General features: G+C 42.7%; 1 pseudogene; it reads left to right on the top strand.

Moving 5' to 3' along the window:
• Nucleotides 1-368: 368 nt before the first annotated feature.
• LOC120997421 lies at nt 369-15,854 on the top strand (annotated as a pseudogene).
• The last annotated feature ends 2,683 nt before the right edge of the window (nt 15,855-18,537 follow it).

Genomic DNA, 18,537 nt, shown 5'->3' with positions numbered 1-18,537 from the left:
ATCATCACATGTAATAATCCCTCCTGTCCCTGTGTGTTTCCTACAGATGGACTCATAGAAGGAAATCCCCCCGAGAGATGTCCCCGTCCTCTGTATTCCCAGGACTGTCCAGAGGAGAAGCTCCCAGAGAACCATCAGGTAGATGGGGCTGAGCCCAATACACATCTATATAGGGGGGTCCTGCAGTCATATAGGGGTCATAGATGGTGGGGGTCTCTTATGTGGATCTGTTAGATTTACCACCTGTCTGCTGTATTTTACTGAATTGTTACAGATGACAAATCAGGGGGAAGATGTGACTGATATTAAAGTGGAGAATGAAGAAGAGCGGATGATGGGCGATCCCCCGTGTAAGATTGAGGTGGAGGAGGACATTCCAGTCCATGTGACCACAGGTATGGAGGAAGTGAATTATGAGGTTTCTTCAGGTGAGGCTCCACCTTAGAGCTGCAGTAAAGTAGCACTCCGGGCAGTGACCCAGCTTTGAGTCTTTAAATAGCAGGCTAATGGTTTTATACTAGTAAAGGCACCGGAGACATGAGGTAATGACTGTTATACCTCAGGTAGGTGACATCAGGTGCCAGGTGTTATAGATGACATTACTACTACACTATAAAGGCAGGAGACATGTAGTAATGGCTGTTATACGTCAGGTAGGTGTCATCAGATGCCGGGTGTTATAGATGACATTGTACTTATTTTGAGCTTAAAACCTTTTTTTTCAATTGGTCTATTAAAAATATGGAGTCCTTTTCTCTGTACAGAGCTGAGATGCTCTACTGGCAGGATATGAATTTTCTCTCTACTCCGTCAGGCAGGGAGGTGACTGGCTCCTTATCTGTGACATTATAGACACTCATTATAGATCAGTTCTTATCTTACTGATAGCCTCTGAGGTCTGTATTACACCAACAGATTTTCTGACCATTCATTGGTCAGATGGCCTATTACACACACAGATCTTTTGTTATACACACCAACTATTGGTCTCATTGGACAGATATTGGTCAGATAATCTGTTGGTGTAATACAGGCCTTAGTAATTTAGAGATCAGGATTATTAGATGACCAGCACAAGTACCAGTCACACAGCTAGAAAAACCGTTAACCCTTTGTGACAGAACGGCTCAATATTTTTACTAAACACCAATTGAAAAAAAGATTTTTAGCCCCAAATGAGTAAAATGTAATCATAAAATAATGTTCCCCATACATAGTCTTTAAATGTATTTTATTGGGCTTTTATGTGATCGACCAACACAAAGTACAAGTCTGTGTGAGGTTTCTCTGCAGAAGCGTCTGGGAACAGCAATTTATAAGTCTTGTCACAGACAAGACTAAACCCTTCCATTGTAGGTCTGGCTGGATGTTTGGGGTTGTTGTCCTGCTGGAATGTGAACCCCTGCACCAGTCTGAAGTCTTCTACCAGGTTTTCCTCCAGGATTGCCCTGTATTTAGCTCCTTCCATCTTCTCATAAACTCTGACCAGCTTTCCTGTCCCTGGTGAAAAGAAGCCCCCCCCCCACAGTATGATGCTGCCACCACCATGTTTCACGGTGGGTATGGTGGGTTCAGGGTGATGTGCAGTGGTAGTTTTTGTCACACATAGCATTTTGCATTTGTGCCAAAAAGTTCCACTTTGGTCTCCTCTGACCAGAGCACCTTCTTCCACGTGTTTGCTGTGTCCCCTACATGGATTGTGGCAAACTGCAAGATTTCTTATGGCTTTCTTCTTGCCACTCTTTCATAAAGGGCAGATTGGCGGAGTACACAACTAATAGGTGTCCTGTAGACAGATTCTCCCACCTGAGCTGTGGATTTCTGCAGTGTGACCATGGTCCTCCTGGTTGCTTCTCTAATTGGTGCTCTCCTTGCCTCGGCTGTCAGTTAAGGTGGACAATCATGTATTGCTAGATTTGCAGTTGTGCCATACTCCTTCCATTTTCGGATAATAGACTGACCAGTGCTCCGTGAGATGTTCAAAGCTTTGGATATTTTTTATAACCTAACCCTGCTTTACACAACTTCACAACTTTATTCCTGACCTGTCTGGCGTGTTCCTTGGTTTTCATGATGCTGTTTGATCCCTGATGTTCTCTAATAAACCTCAGAGGCCTTCACAGAAGAGCTGGAGTTATACTGAGAATACATTACACACAGGTGGACTCTGTTACTAATTAGGTGACTTCTGAAGGCAAAGGTCACACTGGATTTTATTTAGGGGGATCAGAGTACAGGGGCCTGAATACAAATGCATGCCACATTTTTCATATATTTATTTATTAAACATTTTGAAACCATGTCTCATCTTCTTCTCACTTCAGACAGAGAACATCCAGGCGATCCTGATTGCTCCAGACTGGCCTCGTCGATCCTGGTATTCAGAGCTCATTCTTCTTCTAGGGGATGCGCTGTGGCCCCTTCCACTCAGGGCCGACCTTCTTTCACAAGGTCCAGTCTTTCACCAGAGTTTGGATACGCTACGTTTAATGGCGTGGCTATTGAAACCTTCATTTTGAGACGGAAGGGTTTCTCTGATGCGGTCATTAGGACTATGGTTAGAGCCAGATTTATTACAGGACTTGGAGGTCCTTCCTGCGCTCCTGTGAGGAGCGCGATCTCCCTCCCAGACGTTTTTTCCTTCCTAATATGCTGGCGGCGTTTCTGCAGTCCGGATTGGAGCTGGGTCTGGCACTTAGTTTGTTGAAAGGGCAGGTCTCGGCCCTGTCCATTTTTTTCCAAAGGCCCCTGGCCGGGTTAGCTCCGATCAAGACGTTTATGCAGGAGGGGGCTCACACAGTGCCCCCTTATCGTCCCCCCTTATATGCTTGGGACCTGAACTTGGTTCTGGGTTCTCTCCAGGCCATTCCGTTTGAACCTCTAAAGGAAGGTCTCTCATCGCTTGCTCTCCTGGAAAGTAACCTTTTTGATGGCCATCACATCTATCCGGAGAGTTTCAGAACTGGCTGCTCTTTCTTGCAAGGAGCCCTTCTTGGTGTTCCATCAGGATAAAGTGGTGCTTTGCCCCATGCCATCTTTTCTACGTAAGGTAGTATCAGCTTTTCATGTTAATGAGGACATTGTTCTGCTCTTGTTTTGTCCGCAGCCTTCTCATCCGAGGGAGATCTTGCTCCATCGTCTGGATATGGTGCGGGCTTTGAAGACGTACCTATCAGTCGTGGCCCCCTTTTGGCGTACGGATGTTTTGTCGTCCCAGAGGGTCCTCATAAGGGGTTGGCGGCCTCCAAGGTGACGATTGCCCGGTGGATTCGGTCGGCGATTGCTGAGGCTTATCGATCCAGGGACAAGGCGCCTCCTCCTGGGATCACGGCTCACTCTACCAGAGCGGTCAGAGCTTCTTGGGCTCACCTACACCATGCTTCTGCATCCCAATTGTGTAAGGCAGCAACTTGGTCCACCTTCACAAAATTTTACTGGGTGCACTCTGGCATCGGCGGATGCTGCTCTCGGCCGCAGAGTCTTGCAGGCCGCAGTGTAGTGACTTCCATGAGGGAGTTGTTTTCTTGGAGGTGTTGTTTCCCTCCCCGGGGACTGCTTTAGGACGTCCCACGGTCCTGTGTCCCCCAATGATATGAGTGAGAAAGCAAGATTTTTGTGAACTCACCTGTAAAATCTCTTTCTCGCTTTATTCATTGGGGGACTCATCACCCACCCATTGTTCTTAGTGCGGCAGGTGGGGTTCATGGGTTGCCAGTTGGGACCTTGTTTTGCTTTGGTCTTATGGCAGTGTGCAGTTCTTGTTTGGTTTTCAGTTTACTTCTGCTTCTCCTACTACTGGAGCACAAACTGATATGCTCTCTCCAGACTGGAGGAGGTAAAGCTGGCAGCGGAGGAGCTAACAGTTTTCAGCCTAGTGTCGCCTCCTAGTGGCAGCAGCAAGCTATACCTACGGTCCTGTGTCCCCTAATAAATAAAGCAAGAAAGAGATTTTACAGGTGAGTTCACCATGTCGTTTTTTTCCCCAGGCTTGTGAATACATTTTGGCAGTTGTTAGATGAGAAGCATAGTAAAGCATGGTTACCACCTTCAGTCCCGGCACCAGAAAAATACAAAATCTCAGATTTACATGCAAATTCAGAAAGAGCTTCTGCAGTAAACAAGGAGAAACCTCAGGGAGATAAATCCATACCTGGCGTGTAAGGAAATTCCGGATGGAGTCCATCCAATCCGCAATCAAGTATCGTTTCAAGGACTGTGTGATGGGCACAATAGTTATGAAAGATGCTTAGTATCGCGTGCCGATTCTTCATTTTCTTTTCTTTTTTTATTTTTCATTACAGGGTTACGGGGGAAAAACAAATTTGGGTTTCTTTATTTTCAGTATCGTGCCCTATTGTTTTGGAGTCTACCAAGCCCCCAGACTGTTCGCGGGGAGACCCGTGTAGCCCTTTGAATAGGCCACCATAAAAAGGCATATTGTTGGTCATTGGGTTAAAGAGGTTTTCAGGTTTAATGTTTCCTCCGCTCCAGATAAATAGCATGGGATGCATTTAAGGCTTTTGTTGGGGGGTTTGAATTAAAGGGGTTCTCTACGCTTTTACTTTAAATATCAGATCAGCGGTGGCCCGACGCTTGGCACCCTCGCCGATCAGCTGTATGAAGGGAAGGCGCGTGCACTGCGCACATGCCGTCTCCCTTCCTGGTCACCGCTGCTGCTGTCTATGGCAAAGCTCTCCTGTGAGCGGCGTCACATCTTCTGTACTTTATTTCACACCATCAACACGGATCCATCTTCAATATCTTTTCTTACATGTTTCGATCATAACGTCTTAGTCACAGCCGGGGTTTCACTAATAAATGCCATCTTTACATAATGTCCAGTCTGAGACTCCCAGCATGCACCTCTCACTATGGGGTGAGCGCCGGCCCCTGTGGTTACCAAACCTTACTGAAAACAGATGGAATTGGAAACCTGAGCATGGTGGAGAGTCACTCCTGAAGTGTTAGTAGGTGAGCGATGGTGGGATGTTATGTCCGTCAGTACGCCTCTCCTTCCTCTTCTTTTTCCCACACATCTGAAACCATCTGGATTGTTCTTGTGATGTTGTATGAAATGTTTGGAGGCCGAGGAAGGGTTAACTGCACTTTTGCTGGTGACAAATGCTTCCGCAGGGCAGGTTGTGCTGCCACGTACTGGACACTGCAAAACGTGGCAGTTATTCCACTAGGTATGTAGTGGAGCAGTGGATGTAGGACTGGATCTGCGGTGCAAGATGGAAACAGATGCCGCACTTCCAAAAACCTGCAAGCTTTGCAGATATTGTGTCCACACTTATGGGAACCATTCACACTAAGCCAAGTAGCCGCAAACAAACTGTGTCTACCGGTCCTGATAAAGCGTTTCATATCTAATGCTTTACATCTACAATTTACTGCACATTTTCATTTTTTTTTAATCAGTTTTTTGGATTTAAATATTTACAGTGGTCTTGTCTGAGGTGAAATCCGTCCGTCCACGTAGCGTAAACCCGTCTCGTGTCATCCAATACACCGTAAAAAAGCCGCCCCATGAGTGAACTTTTATAGGGCAAAGAGAAACTGCTCCACTGAAGGTGGGACTACAAGTACCAGACTAACTGAGCGAGGCTATCCCGGGTGGACTGTCCATCGGGCAGCGCAGAATTAACATGATCAGCGGTGATGGTAAATCCAAAGCACAGAGCGAGACGCAGTCAAATACCGTGAACAATTCCAGGAAATACAGAGGATATTTGATCATTTCTCCCCATTCTGAGACACGGCCACGTGCCGGATAAAACTGCCGCAGAAGGAGCGCAGGTTGTGCCTAAGAAGGCCCCAACATTGGGACCGCAAAAAACTGCGGATACTTGGCTTAGTGTGAATGGTTCTCATAAAATCTGTTTTATTTTTTCGTCTCTATATTTTGACCCCTAGAACTTTTTTGTAACTATGTGTACGGAGCTGTATGGGGGCTCATGTTTTGCGGGGCGAACTGAACTTTTAATTGATGCCTTTCTGGGGGGTGTATGACTTTTTGATCACTTTTTATTTCATTTTTTTGTAGAAAATAAAGCGACCAGAAATGGTGAATCAGCCGTTTTGGCGCTTTTTTCTGTTTGCCGTATGGGGAAGATATTTTTATACTATGGGCGGTTTCGCACATGGCGACACCCATGATGTGTAATTTTTTTAATTTGTTTAGTTTTTATTTTGGGAAAAGGGTGGTTTTTTTTTGTGTGTTTTTTTACGCTTTTTTATAGTTCCCATAGGGAACTATAACCAGCAGTCATTAGATTGCTGTTCTCATAGACCCCAGTGCACTAGCCTTGGAGTCTATGAGAAAATTGCTTGTTTCCTATGGAGCCCTATTACAGGTTAGAGCTCCACAGGAAAGACTGTGCAGCCGCCTCCTGTCATTCACAAAGACGGGGGCTGCTGCACGCATGCTCGGCTTCTCCGATCGCTGCAGGGGGGAGCCGGAGCATTAACGGCAGACGCGCGCTTCCAGTATTTTACGCGCTCAGATGCCGTGGTCAGGATTGACCACGGCATCTGAGGGGTTAAATGCCGGTTGAGGATATTAGCCGCGGGTGTCTGCTATAAGAAACAGACGGCCACCCGCAGCTATGGCGCCCGCTCCTCTCATTAGCAGGCGTCATCTTTAAAGACCCGCCCCATGCCGTACTATTATGGCGCTGGTTGGAAAAGGGTTAAAGGGCTCATGCACAAAACATACTTTTGGTCTGCATCTGTTCAGCAGTTTTTGTGGGTCGGATGCGGACCCATTCACTTCAGTAGGGCTGTAACAGATGCGGACAGCACACCATGTGTGTCCACTTCCGTATGTCCGTTCCGTGGCCCTGCAAAAAAAAATAGAACATGTCCTACAACACAGATGGTTTAGATGTATGGGAACTGAAAAAGTTAAATGATGAGGGGGGATTCAAAAGAGAAGATGACTGAACGAGAGGCGTACTGAAATCTAGATATCCAGAAGGATGGAATGACGGATAACATCCCACTATTGCTAATGGTGATGAGCGAAAGCTGCGGATCCTAGAACCGAAGTCGCTTCCCTCAAAACTTCGGATTAATGCTGTATGGAGATCTGTCTCCTTACAGCATTAAAATGTACGGCCTCCGATGAGGAGAAGTCTCGCAAGAGTTCATGGAATAACTGCGGCATTTGAAGTGGAAAACGACTTTAAAACTTGGATCCGAACTCGGCTTAAGATCGGAGGTAGCAGTCAGAACCATAGGAGCACAGTGTAATTGTACTAGACTCCAATGCATACATGCCCCGACATGAGCCCTCGCACAGCTCCGTGCATATAATTGTATTATAAATGAATCATAAATAAGGGTAAGAATATGCTGATTCAAAAAAAAAAAAGTTTTTTCCCCAAAATGTTTCATTCCCCCCCCCCCCAGTATTAAAACTATACACATTTGATATCATAATCGAAGTGACAGGTCAGTTTTACCTCATAGGAAATGCTGTAAAATCAAAAACCATAAAACTTTGGCGGAATTATTTATTTATAATTCCACCCCATTTGGAACTTTTTCCACACTTTCCCACTACATTTTATGCAACCATAAATGGTGCCAGTAAAAAGTACAACTTGTCCCGCAACAAAAAAATCTCGCATACGGCTATGTGAATGGATAAATAAAAAAGTTATGGCTTTGGGAAAGCTGGGAGTAAAAAACTAAAATGGGAAATTGCCAGAACATTAAAGGATTAATGTCCCAGGATTAAGGGGAGGGGGGGGGGGGGTGGTTACTGAGGGCAGACCAGAATCTGGGACGTCACTGAAACATGTTAGCTTATGTTCTGATTAGCTTTTTTGCACCCTGACTTCGGAACGTATTCTGTGTCATACTCCAGGCTGAATCGATCATCTAGTAGATGATTTATCCGCGCACTGTAGCAAGAAAAAAGTGACCTCCTTCCTCCTGTCACAATTTCCTTGTGCAAATTCGCTCCATTGATGTAGACTAAATCTTCAAGCAGATCCTCAATATGCAAACTGCAGAAACTCAGGAGACGTTCGAGAGTCGGCCTTAAATACATAGCAGAGAAAGGGAAGGATGTATTCCTCACATTCCTGATGGATCCACTTCTGACTGGCCCAAAAAATTGTATTTTATATTGTATGTGTCTCTCCAGCCTAAGGCCAGATTCACATGAGGTTATTACGGACATATTATCCATCTGTATTATGCAAATGTGTCACGACCACAGGTTCAACTGACATCAACTCACAGCATCATAGATACATGTGCACATAACATAGATGGATATGTCTGTATATACAGTTGCAAGAAAAAGTATGTGAACCCTTTGGAATGATAGGGATTTCCGCACAAATTGGTCATAAAATGTGATCTGATCTTCATCTAAGTCCCAACAATAGACAATCACAGTCGGCTTAAACTAATAACACACAAAGAATTACATTTTACCATGTTTTTATTGAACACACCATGTAAATATTCACAGTGCAGGTGGAAAAAGTATGTGAACCCCTAGACTAATGACATCTCTAAGAGCTAATTGGAGTGAGGTGTCAGCCAACTGGAGTCCAATCGATGAGATGAGATTGGACGTGTTGGTTACAGCTGCCCTGCCCTATAAAAAAAAAAAAAACACCAGTTCTCGGTTTGCTTTTCACAAGAAGCATTGCCTGATGTGAATGATGTCTCGCACAAAAGAGCTCTCAGAAGACCTACGATTAAGAATTGTTGACTTGCATAAAGCTGGAAAGGGTTATAAAAGTATCTCCAAAAGCCTTGCTGTTCATCAGTCCACGGTAAGACAAATTGTCTATAAATGGAGAAAGTTCAGCACTGCTGCTACTCTCCCTAGGAGTGGCCGTCCTGTAAAGATGACTGCAAGAGCACAGCGCAGACTGCTCAATGAGGTCTCTGGCATATGCCAACATCCCTGTTAGCAAATCTACAATATGTAAAACACTAAACAAGAATGGATTTCATGGAAGGATATCACAGAGGAAGCCACTGCTGTCCAAAAAAAACCCCATTGCTGCACATTTACAGTTTGCACAAGAGCACCTGGATGTTCCACAGCAGTACTGCCAAAATATTCTGTGGAAAGATGAAACCAAAGTTGAGTTGTTTGGAAGAAACACACAACACCATGTGGGGAGAAAAATAGGCACAGCACCGCAACATCAAAACCTCATTCTAACTGTGAAGTATGGTGGGGGGGGGGGGCATCCTGGTTTGGGGCTGCTTTGCTGCGTCAGGGCCTGGACAGATTGCTATCATAGAAGGAAAAATTAATTCCCAAGTTTATCAAGAGATTTTGCAGGAGAACTTAAGGTCATCTGTCCACTACATGAAGCTCAACAGAAGATGGGTGTTGCAACAGGACAAAGATCCAAAGCATAGAAGTAAAACAACAACAGAATGGCTTAAACAGAAGAAAATCCGCCTTCTGGAGGGGCCCAGTCAGAGTCCTGACCTCAACCCGATTTGAGATGCTGTGGCATGACCTCAAGAAAGTCATTCACACCAGACATCCCAAGAATATTGCCGAACTGAAACAGTTCTGTAAAGAGGAACGGTCAAGAATTACTCCTGACCGTTGTGCACGTCTGATCTGCAACTACAGGAAACGTTTGTTTGAAGTTATTGCTGCCAAAAGAGGTTCAATCAGTTATTTAATCCAAGGGTTCACATACTTTTTCCACCTGCACTGTGAATGTTTACATGGTGTGTTCAATAAAAACATGGTAACATTTAATTCTTTGTGTGTTATTAGTTTAAGCAGACTGTGATTGTCTATTGTTGTGACTTAGATGAAGATCAGATCACATTTTATGACCAATTTGTGCAGAAATCCATATCATTCCAAAGGCATCACATTCATTTTTTTTGCAACTGTATGTGAATTCGAATGTGATACATTTATCAAATTGTTTTAACCAAAAAATCATAAAATCTATTATTAATCTTAACAGAAAATCCCTGTGAGAAGCCTGACGGAAACATCATGTTATCTCTAGATTGTAAAGAAGATGAAGATACCATGCAGCGCTCTTTAGGAGAAAACTTAATTACCTGTAATGTACATCCAGAACTTCACAGTGCATCAAATAATTCCCCCAAGAATGAGGAACTTTCTAATGACCAATCACAGATTATTAACCCAAGTCCAAATCTTTCATATAATCATCCGAAACATGAGGAATATTCTCCTGACCAATCACAGATTATTACCCGATATATAGGGCAGAAACGAGGTAAAAGTTTTCATTGTGGGGAACGTGAAAAACATTTAAGATATAAGTCAGAGCTTTCTGTAAACAAAAGTAGTTATATAGGAGAGAAGCCGCATTCATGTTCAGAATGTGGGAAATGCTTTACTCGGAAACAAAGCCTTGATCGACATAAGAGAATTCACACAGGAGAGAAGCCATATGCATGTTCAGAATGTGAGAAATGCTTTATCCAGAAAACTAGCCTTGATCTACATAAGAGAATTCACACAGGAGAGAAGCCATATTCATGTTCAGAGTGTGGTAAATGCTTTATCCAGAAATCACACCTTAATGGACATAAAAGAATTCACACAGGAGAGAAGCCATATGCATGTTCAGAATGTGGGAAAAGCTTTATCCAGAAAGCAAGCCTTGATGTACATAAGAAAGTTCACACAGGAGAGAATCTGCATTCATGTTCAGAATGTGGGAAATGCTTTAATCGGAAACAAAGCCTTGATCTACATAAGATAATTCACATAGGAGAGAAGCCATATTTATGTTCAGAATGTGGGAAATGCTTTAATATTAAATCAAAACTTGATCAACATAAAAGAATTCACACAGGAGAGAAGTCATATTCATGTTCAGAATGTGGGAAATGCTTTAAGATTAAATCAAAACTTGAACTACATAAAAGAATTCACACAGGAGAGAAGCCATATTCATGTTCAGAGTGTGGTAAATGTTTTACATATAAGTCATATCTGGTTGAACATCAGAGAATTCACACAGGAGAGATGACATATTCATGTTCAGAATGTGGGAAATGCTTTAGCAAGAAATCACGCCTTAATGGACATAAAGGAATTCACACAGGAGAGAAGCAGTATTCATGTTCAGAATGTGGGAAAAGCTTTATCCAGAAAGCAAGCCTTGATCTACATAAGAAAATTCACACAGGAGAGAAGCCATATTCATGTTCAGAGTGTGGTAAATGTTTTACATATAAGTCATATCTGGTTAAACATCAGAGAATTCACACAGGAGAGAAGCCATATTCATGTTCAGAATGTGGGAAATGCTTTAAGATTAAATCAAAACTTGAACTACATAAAAGAATTCACACAGGAGAGAAGCCATATTCATGTTCAGAGTGTGGTAAATGTTTTACATATAAGTCATATCTGGTTGAACATCAGAGAATTCACACAGGAGAGAAGACATATTCATGTTCAGAATGTGGGAAATGCTTTAGCAAGAAATCACACCTTAATGGACATAAAGGAATTCACACAGGAGAGAAGCAGTATTCATGTTCAGAATGTGGGAAAAGCTTTATCCAGAAAGCAAGCCTTGATCTACATAAGAAAATTCACACAGGAGAGAAGCCATATTCATGTTCAGAGTGTGGTAAATGTTTTACATATAAGTCATATCTGGTTGAACATCAGAGAATTCACACAGGAGAGAAGCCATATTCATGTTCAGAGTGTGGTAAATGTTTTAGCACGAAATCAAGCCTCGATATACATAAAAGAATTCACACAGGAGAGAAGCCATATTCATGTTCAGAGTGTGGGAAATGTTTTACATATAAGTCATATCTGGTTGGACATCAGAGAATTCACACAGGAGAGAAGCCATATTCATGTTCAGAGTGTGGTAAATGTTTTACATATAAGTCATATCTGGTTGGACATCAGAGAATTCACACAGGAGAGAAGCCATATTCATGTTCAGAATGTGGGAAATGCTTTAATCGGAAATCAAGCCTTAATGTACATAAAATAATTCACACAGGAGAGAAGCCATATTCATGTTCATAATGTGGGAAATGCTTTGTCACAAAATCAAATTTTAATCAACATAAGAGAATTCACACATTAGAGAAGACATGTTGTGTTTTGTTTAAGAATAATTGTTTTATAAAGAAATTAGTCTTTCAAACTTGCAGACTTGTGTGTTAATTTTACCTCATTGTGCCAATATTCTATGTGAGTGAGCAACAGAACTCCTACTCACAAGTCGCTGGTACAAAACCTTTTGTTTGTTTTATTTCTTTTTACTTCATTCCAATATAAAATGGTGGTACATCATGAGGGATGCTGAAACAGACATCGTTCACACCTCCTCCCATCCATGCAACATTTCGGGAGAACACGCCTCCTTACTCTAGCGTGCAGGTAGAGGTGGAGGTGGGATTTTTATAGCACCAACAGCTGATAAATATATACACTCACCTTACGAATTATTAGGAACACCTGTTCTATTTCTCATTAATGCAATTATCTAGTCAACCAATCACATGGCAGTTGCTTCAATGCATTTAGGGGTGTGGTCCTGGTCAAGACAATCTCCTGAACTCCAAACTGAATGTCAGAATGGGAAAGAAAGGTGATTTAAAGGGACACTGACAGGCCTTCTGAGCATAATTAGCTCTTTATATGCCCCCCTATACGCCCATCTCATTAGTATTCACTTCGCTGGGCGGTATTTTCCTGTCCCCGACATTCAGAGATCCTGTACATGCGCCCGGCACCCTCGCTAGCCGGGATCACATTGCGCCAAGTGAATACTAATGAGATGGGCGTGTCTAAGGATCCGGCAGTTGGGACGCGGCTGGGCACAAATGCGGCACAAAGAACGCCCCTTGGGCAGAAAGGACAGGTGATTATAAAGATTATTTTTTACGTTTTACAATGCGCACAGGGATAATACTTATATGAATTGGAAACTTATTATAAGACCTAGGGGGGCATATAAAGAGCTAATTATGCTCAGAAGGTCTGTCAGTGTCCCTTTAAGCAATTTTAAGCGTGGCATGGTTGTTGGTGCCAGACGGGCCGGTCTGAGTATTTCACAATCTGCTCAGTTACTGGGATTTTCACACACAACCATTTCTAGGATTTACAAAGAATGGTGTGAAAAGGGAAAAACATCCAGTATGCGGCAGTCCTGTGGGCAAAAATGCCTTGTGGATGCTAGAGGTCAGAGGAGAATGGGCCGACTGATTCAAGCTGATAGAAGAGCAACGTTGACTGAAATAACCACTCGTTACAACCGAGGTATGCAGCAAAGCATTTGTGAAGCCACAACATGCACAACCTTGAGGTGGATGGGCTACAACAGCAGAAGACCCCACCTGGTACCACTCATCTCCACTACAAATAGGAAAAAGAGGCTACAATTTGCACGAGCTCACCAAAATTGGACTGTTGAAGACTGGAAAAATGTTGCCTGGTCTGATGAGTCTCGATTTCTGTTGAGACATTCAAATGGTAGAGTCCGAATTTGGCGTAAACAGAATGAGAACATGTATCCTTCCTCTGATGGCTACTTCCAGCAGGATAATGCACCATGTCACAAAGCTCCAATCATTTCACATTGGTTTCTTGAACATGACAATGAGTTCACTGTACTAAAATGGCCCCACAGTCACCAGATCTCAACCCAATAGAGCATCTTTGGGATGTGGTGGAACGGGAGCTTCGTGCCCTGGATGTGCATCCCTCAAATCTCCATCAACTGCAAGATGCTGTCCTATCAATATGGGCCAACATTTCTAAAGAATGCTATCAGCACCTTGTGGAATCAATGCCACGTAGAATTAAGGCAGTTCTGAAGGCAAAAGGGGGTCCAACACCGTATTAGTATGGTGACACTAATAATTCTTTAGGTGAGTGTACAAACCATATAGTTTTATACAAAATGCATCGCCATAAATAACCCTAACACATGAAAGTGATCAATCATATAAATGCACTAAAGCTACAAATTTCATTTAACCCTATAGGTATTAAAGACTGGAGTTTCACTATCCAAAATGTATCCCTTTGTAACAATCTCCTACTGTTATCCTCCCCGTGGACTCCACTTTTTACCACCTCCAGAACCTGCCACCTGAGCTCTGACACCTGATGGGCCCGATCATAAAAATGTAGAGCGACTGTAGTTTCACCTTGTTTTTTCACCTCCACTGTTTCCATCTTACTCTGCCTTCTGAGTTCCTTCCTAATGCTGGACGTATGCTCATTGATTCTGATCCTTATAGACCGAGATGTTTGCCCAACATATCTTACCACATGGGCATTTCAAGCAGTATATGACATTACATGTCTCACGCCTTGCAAAATCTTTAATTTGTATCCTGTCTCCCTGTGTGGGGTGCACTACAGCGTCACCTTTTATTATAGCACTACAATTCCCACAGAACGTCCCCTTCTCTGAGTTGCAAGGAAACTCTGTCTTTCAATTTTTTTAGGGCAAATGTCACTAATCAGCATGTTATTCAGAGAGGCAAAAAGGGGTTTATCAACAAACATTCTCCCAAATTTTTGATCATGTTTTAATATCTGCCAATATTTCAGAATAACCTTTTTTATTAGTTTAGAATGTCGAACATATTTGGAAAGATTACACAAATTGTTTCTTTTGCTTCTCCCTCTTTTTAACCTGTCTGATGTCCTGTCTTGTTTTTTTTTACCAACCTCTATTCCAATTTCAGTGACCTCTTTCTTATTATAACCCCTCTGTGTGCATTTATTACCCATCAATAAGCAATATTTTTTCGTATGATTTGCCAGTACTAGATATCCTTCTGGCCCGTGTGAACTGGCTCCTAGGTATCTTAAAAAAATGTGAGGGACGTGGTGGCTGGAATGAAGCAGCAGGTTATTTCGATCTGTGGTCTTTGTGAATAGTGTGGTCTCAAATCCTCCCTCTACGTGCCGTAATTCAACATCCAAGAAATGAATAACATTTTCATCATAACTCAGTGTAAGTTTGATGGAATTATGGCACTCGTTTAAATGGGTAACAAACTGTAGAAGGGAAGATTGATCACCCCTCCATAGCATGAACACATCGTCCACATAGCGAAGCCACCCACACAGAATACAGGCCGTGTCTCAAATGTTTCCATGAATATATTAGCGAAACTCAGAGAAGCTGAAAGTAAAAATCGCTATCAAACCGAAAATAATTTTTCCATTTCATCCACCACCACGGCCACAATGAGAGATGACCCGTGACCTCTGTAGGGGCAGGAATACACAGAGCGTTTAAATTGCCCCCACCCCTTCTCCCCCTCAGTGTTTTCCTGCCCCTACGGATTAAGCATGCAGAGAGAGTCCTCCCTGTTGGGAGGTGAAGATCAGGAAGATTTTACCTTCATCTCCTGCTGCCTTCCCACGGCAAGGGCTATGGCTTGACAACGTGGATGCTTGCCCTGGCTTATGCTGAGACCCGGGCTCCGTCTTAGATCACGATCTTCCTTCCACTGCATATCGGAAGCAGACCGCTGACGCTGGATCAACGTGGGGTCCCTTTGATCTTACGGCGTAACCAGGGCGCATTGCACAGGGAAGTGCTTGTGGATGACTTGAGTGGCCAGGAAGCGTTTTAAAAAAGTGGCGCTCATGCAGCATAAGGCTGAGCATCACCACCACTATGACAAATCCCAAGACTACAACTTCCCATCAGGAGGTTTCGGACCCCTCTCCGGCTGCTCCTACCATGAGTTCCCCAAAGGGGAGTATGTTATCCTTATGTTTAATAACATAATACTCAAACTGATAATTGGTTGCTCTTCTTCTGTTCCTTAGGGAGCAAGATATACTAAATCTAAGTCAAGATCTCTAAAGTGCACTACCTGTGCCAAGAGACTGCCTGATAACTATAAAAAGAAGTTGTGCAAGGGATGCATTTCTGTCGTCTTAAAAAAGGAGCAACCATCTATTCTTTCCGAGATGAAATCTTTTATTCAGGATGAGATTACGTCCTCCCTAGCATCTCTTACTACTCCTAGTACTCCTCTCCTGCCTGCCAAAAAACCAAGACTATCCATTCAATCCTCCTCTGATGCTGAGGACATTGATGAGGATACCTATAGACGAGTGCTTGAGGAAGAACTTTTCTCAGAGGGTGAAATTGTAGAGGACGATAAAAAGTACTTATTTTCCTCGAATGAAATGGAAGATTTACTGAAAGCAGTTAGATCCACTATGGGCATAGAGGATACTCCCAAGCCGCGTACGGTTCAGGATGAAATGTTCGGGGGTTTACGTATTCCCCATTAATGAGAATATCAAAGAGATAATGGATGAGTGGATTGAACCTGAGAAAAGACTAGGGGTGTCCAGAGAATTCAGGAATAGATTAGTTTTTGATCAAGCTGAATGGAATTTTTTTTATGAGATACCTAAAATTGATATTCAGGTGGCAAAGGTAGTAAAAAAGATGGCCTTACCCTTTGAGGATTCGTCACAATTAAGCGATCCAATGGAACGCAAAGCGGATCCTTTATTCAAGCCTGGGAGGCAGCTGTTGGGTAAAATACAACATCGCGGCTACATCTGTGGCAAGAGCTATGGACTTCTGGTTATCTGACTTACAGGACCACCTAAAGAACAAAACTCCAAGGGAGGATATCATAAATTCCCTACCACCATTAAAATCAGCAATTGCTTTTCTGGCCGATGCCTCAGCAGAATCGGTACATTTTACCGCAAAAGATGCAGGCCTTTCCAATGCATCCAGAAGGGCTTTATGGATGAAAGCATGGTGTGGGATAAAGACTCCAAGTCTAAACTATGTTCTATTGCCTTCTTGGGGGAGTTCGTTTTTGGTCCAGTATTGGATAAGGTACTGGAGAAAGCGGGTGACAAAAAGAAACGGTTTCCGGAGGTAAAAGAAATAAAAAAGAGGCCCTTTCTTTAATTCCCTTCACAATATAGACCCTAGAGGGGTAAGTGTAAATTGGGCCGCTGGAGCTACCCAAAAGGCGGAAGGGGTAGAGAATTCATCCTTAATCCCAAAAATAAACAGAACAACAGACAATGACGCCAGAGTGGGAGGCAGATTGAAAAATTTTCTAAACCAGTGGAATCAAGTTACGTCAAATCCATGGGCATTAAACATCATAGCCCAAAGATACAGATTAGAATTTTCTTCAATGCCTCCAGAAAGATTCTCAGTTTCCACCCACAACAGGGGTATACGGGAAAAAAATTGGTTTTTTTTTTAAATCGCGTGTAGTCATAGAGGTACCACTCTCCGAAAAGGGAAAAGGTTTATACTCCGCCCTCTTTCTAGTCAAAAAAAACAGACAACGCCTTCCGCACAATAATAAATCTAAAACCTTTGAACAGATCTATAGTGTATAGGAGATTCCAGATGGAGTCAATCGCCTCCACTGATTCCAAAGGTTGCCTTTATGACATCAGTAGTGAAGCATACATATTAGTCATCAAAAGTGACAGGTGCCACCCCCTTCATTTAGAATCCGCCCCAGCTGCCAAAACCCCACTTGTCAACACGCCCCTTTCGTCCTCTTGACAGGTCCCCCTTCGCCCCCTTCCAAATCTGAATAATGCATGCCTGGACATGTCTAGAGAGCAGTTCACCATACCCCTTAATGTCAGTATACAAATTGAGCACAAACAAAAACGCAGCATTTTAAAAAGTTTATTGAGCAGATAAACAACGTACAGAAATAGGAGGCAGTGGCGTCTCTCTCAGTCTATTATCAGCCCAGATCAACCAGCAGTAATCTATTTCAGACTCACAAGATACTTGTCCAGTTTACACACAACCCCGCGGCAGATCATCCATAAATCTAAGTAGTTTTTTATCATGCATTTTTTATGTATCATTTTATGACTATTGCTTTATATTTGTTTTTCAGTGTTTTGTGTATACAAAATTGGTTAGCAAATTTGTAAAAATGTATTTTATTATCTCTTTATTTATAATTTGCGAGACAGCCTGTGACCCCATACTATACAGTTTAACTTAAATTTGACAATTTTTTAGTGGAGCTCGAAATTTGTATAGTATAAGGCATAGATGTATTTTCCTGCACTGGAAATGTATTGAAACATAGCGTTTAGCGTTGTTATCCTATATTTCGTAATCCGCTGTGGTATTATCAAATAACTGCACACGTGCTAATTGTTTTACTTTCAGTAATATTTGAAAGTTAACTTGTGACGTGAGCACTGTAGTAAACCTATTTTAATAAAATATTCCTTTTTAGATGTCGCAACTGATTCACTGTGGTTAGAGACGCCGCTTATATAACTTGTAACAGGTGACACCCACTAGGGGTGATAGTGATCAAACATACACGCTCCCACCAGAAGTGTACACACAATATTAATTTATTTATCAATAGAGATGTCGCGAACATAAAATTTTCCGTTCGCGAACGCGAATTTCCGCAAATGTTCGCGAATGGGCGAACCGCCATAGACTTCAATAGGCAGGCGAATTTTAAAACCCACAGGGACTCTTTCTGGCCACAATAGTGATGGAAAATTTGTTT

This window comes from Bufo bufo, chromosome 4 (assembly GCF_905171765.1).
Source record: "Bufo bufo chromosome 4, aBufBuf1.1, whole genome shotgun sequence".
Lineage (NCBI taxonomy): Eukaryota > Metazoa > Chordata > Amphibia > Anura > Bufonidae > Bufo > Bufo bufo.
The sequence above is the reverse complement of the archived record's forward strand: the minus strand, read 5'-3'. Positions and strand labels throughout refer to the sequence as shown.